Here is a 7,225-nt window from a genome sequence, read left to right on the forward strand (position 1 = left end):
ACGGCCTCGGGCAAGTCGGTGAGTTTGGTTATGCGGTTCACATCTTGCATAAATTGCGTCTGTATATTAAAAAATGAAACTTAGTATATAACGGATATATCATAATTAAACTTATATATAATTACTTAAATAATAAAATTATCACTTACATAGGAATCACAAGCCATGTTGTCACGACCCAAATCATGGATCATGCGGGCACCCACACTAACCCTCCCTGGTGGGTGAACCCTTCAGGTAACTACCTTAATTTGATACAACATGCGGAATAACAACATGTAAGCACACTCTAGTAGTTTAAATATTAAACCAATGCGGAAGAAATACTTTTATTATAAGAAATTCCCAAAACCTGGTCTAGACTCGTACAAGAGCTTCTAAGAAGTTTACAATTTGAAGTAGATAACAGACTCAAACTGGATACGACTTCTGTTTAAGGATAGAGAACAACAGAAATCTAAGGAGAGACTCTGGGTTGCAAGATCTCAAATAGCTCACCCAAACACCTTTGACGAATGCCTCGAAAAGGTTGTGAGACTCCGAGCATCACCTGAAAATAACTCTACACTCCACAAGGAGTGTAGCAAGAGTAGTATGAGCACAACACAAGGCTCGTAGGTATCATAGGCCGACAATGGTTAGTTCACGCATATAAACAAGAAGCAACTAACAAGTAAGCAGATAAGTAATCAAACACAGTCACAACTCTAGCACATATGGAAGTCTTGCAGTAACGATAGTCACAAGGGATTTCAATATCTCAGGTTATAAGCCTAGGGGAAAATCTCCAAACCTCGAGTCCATCAAGCCTCTAAAATAAATACTTACAAACAACAACTCAATAATTCACAAATCAAGAATCAATCAGAGAATGTGCCATGCAATGACATGAATAGCAATTCAAATGGAGTGCTATGCAATGCAATGTCGTGCTATGTAAATGTTATGCAATGCAGTAGTCACCTCTCACGCTCCATTCTCGTACACACATGCTATGGCAATGCCTCATAGTCATGACCCATGGGGGACCCGCGAAGTCCATGTACCACTCGTGCTCTCCGGTAGAAACCTCGGAGGCTATCAATTACTCTCAATCTCTGGAAAAGACCTCAGAGTATCTCAATCACTCTCAATCTCCGGCGAAGACCTCGGAGTCTCTCAATCATTCTCAATCTCCGGCAAAGACCTCGGAGTCTCTCAATCACTCAGCTCACCATCAAGACAACATAAGAGTAATATGGAAGAATGTCATGCATGATATCAGTCTCAACAACATCACCAATATGCAATCAACAAGTACAAGTCATATTATTGTTCGCGGTATATTACCCTTCCCTTTGATGAGATGGGTGAGCTAGTATGTGAAGAGATATAACTAGGTGATAATCACATCAAATAACACATGGAATATGGGATGTATGTCTGGCATGATATTAACCTCAATAATCACCGCAATTTTTGGTTCCACCGATTCATACTATGAAGCACAATTCAATATACAGTTTATCAGTAATAACTTTCCTCTTCCATGTGAGGAGTGAGATAACAAGAGAAAGAGAGAGAGAGAGACAATTATAACAAGTACGTGAAATCACAACCATGGCGACAATCCCACATAACAACATCGCAATAATGGCGACAAGCCCACCTAATAGCTGACAATACCAACCTAGATGGAATTCACCTCCACATCATGCCCGAAGGCCTATCATGCTTTCCCCGTCAATCACTACTATCTACATACGTTTCGCTAACCGAAGTCTAGACATAAAGTAAGCCGTAACCTACCTCAAAGTCGAACGGGCGCCGTGAACTGGTCCACTTGAGCCTTTCCCCTCCGAATAGCTTCCAAACGATCAAAGTCTATCAATTAATTAATCTACATTAGATTACGAAGCTAATGATACCCATAAATGCACCACGAAAAGTGATCTCGGCTCACAAGGGCAAAAATGAAATTTTATTGAAAAAAAACATTCCACCCATAGCCTAAGGGTCATATATCTAGAAAATTAGCCAATTTCATCCATAAATGGACTCTATCATTAATTCTCATTTTTTTTTTAAGATTAGGGCTCGAAACCTTCAATTATCCCAAAACTCAAATACCGTGAATTTAAAGGTGTTCATATAATACGATACACCTAACATTCAATTACATATACCCATTATATATAAAAACTGAAATTTGCATCATGATTAACATAAGAAAATTCTCATAACCAGAAGCCAAATATGAGCAGTGGATTTCTATCTAGCACTCAACGTACAGTGGTCATTAACCTAGCATCCCTGCCATCATTATTTCCCAACGAATAACCCACAGCATTGCATTATTATTAACCCATTATGCCTCATAATCATTACCCCTCATCATCTCATCATTAGCACAATTATTACGTAATGATTAATCACACAGTGAACACCAAGAATTAATGTAAAATAACTCTACCTGATGGCTCTAATATTTTTGGTCCACGAAGTAAATTAGTACATTCAATTGTTGCCGCCACTGCCATGTCAAAGTGCTTCCTTGTTTCTTTTCCTGATCTTCTCCTATGCGTCACTGTTCGTCAACCAAACAATTGTCTTGAACAATGCTTGACTTCTCTAATCCAAAAAAAAATAACTTCTTGTGCTTTACATGGTACAAAAAAAAGATACTAATATTTTGTGTACTCCTTATGCCCCTCAAGCAAATAAGGCTAGAGAATGAATCAAATAGTAGCCATTTATTTAGCTACTAGCGTCGTCATCGTATTCCACTCCCCAAGTCCTGTAGCCCTTCCTTTGTTTCCTCCTTTAGGTTAACAATAATAATTTTCTTGTTTTCCAACCATTATACTAACTCCTACCACTTCTTTAGACGTCACTAAGGAAATAATGGGCTTGGCCCATTAAATACACTCTGAATTGCTATAAAAATCCAACTAACTCACTTTATGTATATAATAAATTAATATATTCAATAATAAATATGTACACATACATATTATATACACATATTCCAAAATTACCCGCTTTGATGTGAAACCCATTAAAACTAGTAAGTTATAATTAAGGCAATAACACTACAATCCACTTGGAAATATCGGGTCTTATTTCTTCCCGTGACCATCCTTTCACAATAGTTAGACATAGTAAATGCTAACACCGACTTAATTGTCAAAAACCAACCAAAGGAACTCTAAAATTAGCCCCATCAATGTCTACCGGTCATAAATAATATTTCAAATCTAATGGGATCTTCAGGTAGCCAAATCAGAGCATACTTTCCCAAAATAAATAATTTATCCAAATAATTAAATGCCGAAATTTCCAACATGAAACCTTCTCCCAAAGTGAACCAAATGACATCCATTTGACTTCAAATTATTCAAGCAAGTCAAAAACTCCGAGATGGAAGGTACGGGAAGTGTATTTTGGGGAAAAGAAGCTTAAAACTCAAAACGACCAGACGGGTCGTTACATCAGATACCAATTAAACAATCGTTCGTCCTCGAACGATAAAGGAAAGTATGAAAGCCGACGAGTTACTAAGTAATCTCCATTATAACCTCATGAAAGCATCCAAAGGCAAGAAATACGCCGATAGTAACACTTGTTCACTTTATCAGTCAAACTATCTTTAACTTAGCTCAACGGCCAAAATTTCCATTTCTCCATATCCGAAATTTCTTTCACATCTGATCCTCGAATTCCCTGATTTGATTATAACCATACCTCTATACGCTTTCGATTGAATCCACAAATATCACCACCATCCTTCAGATGTAGCCACAAACCATTGTCCAACCTGTAACGATAATTTTTTTATTTTTTTATTCTACCAATCCTTCTCTCACATCTTCCCAGGCCATCCTTCGCACCAAGATTCCTTAGAACACATAGGCACATGCCACAAGCCCAAATCATGACTTTCTTTCGCTAGAAAAGAATCCCTGCTTTATCGGAGAAAACTCTAAGTAATTCCATCCAAACACTGATCTTATCCTAGCCGATTGTGCTAAATTCAATTCCATTAGCTTCATTTCATCGAATTGAAGCTACTGAGTCGACCCATCGTCCCACTCCTCATAAATCTTCAAACAACCTGCTATGCACATCACCCTAGTGATTACCTTGCCGTGCCAAGTCTATAGAAAACCAACTGATCACTCTAAAGACCTCTCGCAACCATAGTAACTCTTCAAATCATTACCAAGTACCGATGTACACCATTACATCTGTCCGGATAACTGACCCCGGTAAAATATCATCAAGTCTACTCGTAAACCCCGATGAAGCTCGGTAAACCTGCCATACCTCAAATCTGAACTGAAACTCATCGAATCCGTGAAGGTGACTTGCTTGGAGACCCATAAATCCTTCTGGAATATAAATACAGGCCACCCGGCTCTAATTGAACAATTAAATCGTCACCTTCAAACCCAAAGGTTGAGTTTCACTCAACTCCTCAACCTAATATGAGAAGTTATACCTTATGACTCAATTCCTCATGTTTCTCATTTCACCCCCTTTCACACAATCTGATAGAACCCATGAACTCTGACACTTCAAATTCTTTTTGTGCTCCCTCTTAACTCGCCCACAACTCCAAACACTTCGACGTAAAACCTATGGCCTCATTCACTGCACCTTCACCCATCGAATCTCTAATTGTAATACCTCACTACTCCTTACCAAATCCTAATGTATCAACCTTACGATCCATGCACCTTACCTCACACAATTACATCTAAATCTTTAATACTTGAAATACGCACCCATGCTATTAGTCAGCATTGCTTTAACAAAATCTAACACCATGATCATAGCCTCTCCTCGAAAATATAACTTTAACCTTCAAACAGAAGAGATTCGCAAGATTCCCTCTTATTATTCACTCTATACCATTCGATCAAGAACGCCATGAGATTACCCATCTCGATACAACGCCAGCCGCCAATCTACAAATCTTATCACATCTGTCACCTGAAATTCACTTCTTACCGGTCGCCAATCACCAAACCCATGGGACATTCGTCATAACACTTAGTAAATTACCGTAGACTTCTCCTTCAAGCGTACTAAACAATTTCACCCCATCTGAAAGATGGAAAAATAACGCCACCATAATCCAACACCCTGCTCAAATAATCCTACTACTTCGAATCTAAATCCTTTCCTTTGTCTGACGATGTACCTTGCTCCTTCCTACTCTCGATCAACTATACATTTATCTTCATTCTCCAATTTCCCTATTCCATTAAATCACATTCACCGCTATCGACCGATCATCACTCAAACCCACTCAAAGTATACCGCAATATCATAAGGCTTGCAAAAATAGTTGAGCCGATCCTGGAGATAGTAGTATACCATAATTGTCCCTATTGACCAACACCTCCCTCGAGGGTCTTTATACGATGCCTGCCAGCGAAGAACTAACCCTTACCTTATTTTTCCAAACCAGAACACATCCAACCAACCATGCGGTTATTCCTGTCCTTCAGTCAACTCCAAAAATCATTATGTCAATAATTGTAGAACTTTTCAAGTATTAACCTTTATATACTATGGACATAAATCTTATCCAAGAACTAGATGCAATACCCAGTAATTCCTTAGAATTCCATACTTGTCCAGAGCTCGAGTCATTCCTATAAATCAATCACTGGCCCCCATTAGACTATGACATAGTTAAATGTACTAACTCATTCATGATTCCTTACATCCACTCTACATTAAACAACTGCAAAATACTCACAAATCAACAAGCTCTTGGTCCAAAAACGATAATCTTACCAATCCTCTAAACACAACGACCCTGCGAACACACCCCTCACTGTAGGACCAGGAGCACAGCTACCCAATACCTTAAGTTCCCCCTCGTTACATGTAACCTTTCCTTCTGATTTAGAACCGATATTCATTTTCCTAAAGAAACCCACAAACCACTAGTTCTTAATCCACCACTACCATTTTGTCATGTCGAAGCCCAACTTACCTTTTCACAACTGAATACGAAATCCACTGTCGTGTATCTTGCAACCTTATCCTGACGAGCATGTCAGATACCAATTGTTCCCTTCCTATCACGAAGATTTATCTATCCAGGTCCTCTTCCTTAAGCCTCTGTCCCATAAGACAAAAGTACTCTTACCAATATATCCTAAGAAATCTTACAACATTACACTTTACCACAAAAGTCGCCTTTCCTATCCTTATCCTCAACTCCTTTCTCAATACCTTAGCACGGTCATTATCCTCTTGTCGAATCCGACGATCCTCCCAAAGCTACACTTGTTTCCTGATGTTGATATCAATACTTTACCGTTGCTGAACTGTTAACTTGCCCCTGATACACTTATGCCACAAACCATCACAATAAACTTGATGACGCTGAAACTTACCAATACAAAACACATCTCGTGCAAAACATTCTTGTGAAACCATAATATTACTCCTTCGACTTTTGAGCAACTCACCGCCGAAGACATGGAGGTCTTGAACTCCTCTGAATCATCATACCACCTCCCCATACCGAACCTAAGAGTCTAACTCATAGCTGAAAGTTAAACTTGGTCACGCGTACATATCACAATAACACATCTCGCACTGTACCGCACCACGTCTTATCGACCGCTTGCGTAAGAATTTAAGGACGAGTTCCCACCATCCGTGTGAGAATAAGAAAGGAAAATTTAGATACCAATTTGGATCGACTAGATACCAATTTGAATGAAGTAGCACGAAAGGAATGAAGGAATGAAAGTTTCCTAAATGCCCTATAGCCTCTCGAGGATGGGTACGGACGTCTACGTACCATTCCTCAAGACTCTACTAGACATTGCTCTTATACTCGTGAGACCGGTGAACCTAGAGCTCTGATACCAACTTGTCACGACCCAAATCATGGATCATGCGGGCACCCACACTAACCCTCCCTGGTGGGTGAACCCTTCAGGTAACTACCTTAATTTGATACAACATGCGGAATAACAACATGTAAGCACACTCTAGTAGTTTAAATATTAAACCAATGCGGAAGAAATACTTTCATTATAATAAATTCCCAAAACCTGGTCTAGACTCGTACAAGAGCTTCTAAGGAGTTTACAATTTGAAGTGAATACGGACTCCAAAGCCGGATATGACTTATTTGAAGGATGAGAACAACGAAATCTAAGGAGAGACTACGGGTTGCAAGATCTCAAATAGCTCACCCAAACACCTTTGACGA

General features: G+C 39.1%; 1 long non-coding RNA gene across 1 annotated transcript; it reads right to left on the reverse strand.

Annotated features, from left to right (window-relative positions):
• Positions 1 to 315: 315 nt before the first annotated feature.
• LOC132035456 (uncharacterized) lies at positions 316 to 1,283 on the reverse strand. Its single transcript, XR_009409257.1, has 2 exons — positions 964 to 1,283; positions 316 to 932 (listed from the first exon to the last, which is right to left on the reverse strand). It is a non-coding gene; the product is annotated as an uncharacterized LOC132035456 (long non-coding RNA).
• Between the last annotated feature and the right edge of the window lie 5,942 nt (positions 1,284 to 7,225).

This window comes from Lycium ferocissimum, chromosome 10, assembly GCF_029784015.1.
Source record: "Lycium ferocissimum isolate CSIRO_LF1 chromosome 10, AGI_CSIRO_Lferr_CH_V1, whole genome shotgun sequence".
Classification (NCBI taxonomy): domain Eukaryota; kingdom Viridiplantae; phylum Streptophyta; class Magnoliopsida; order Solanales; family Solanaceae; genus Lycium; species Lycium ferocissimum.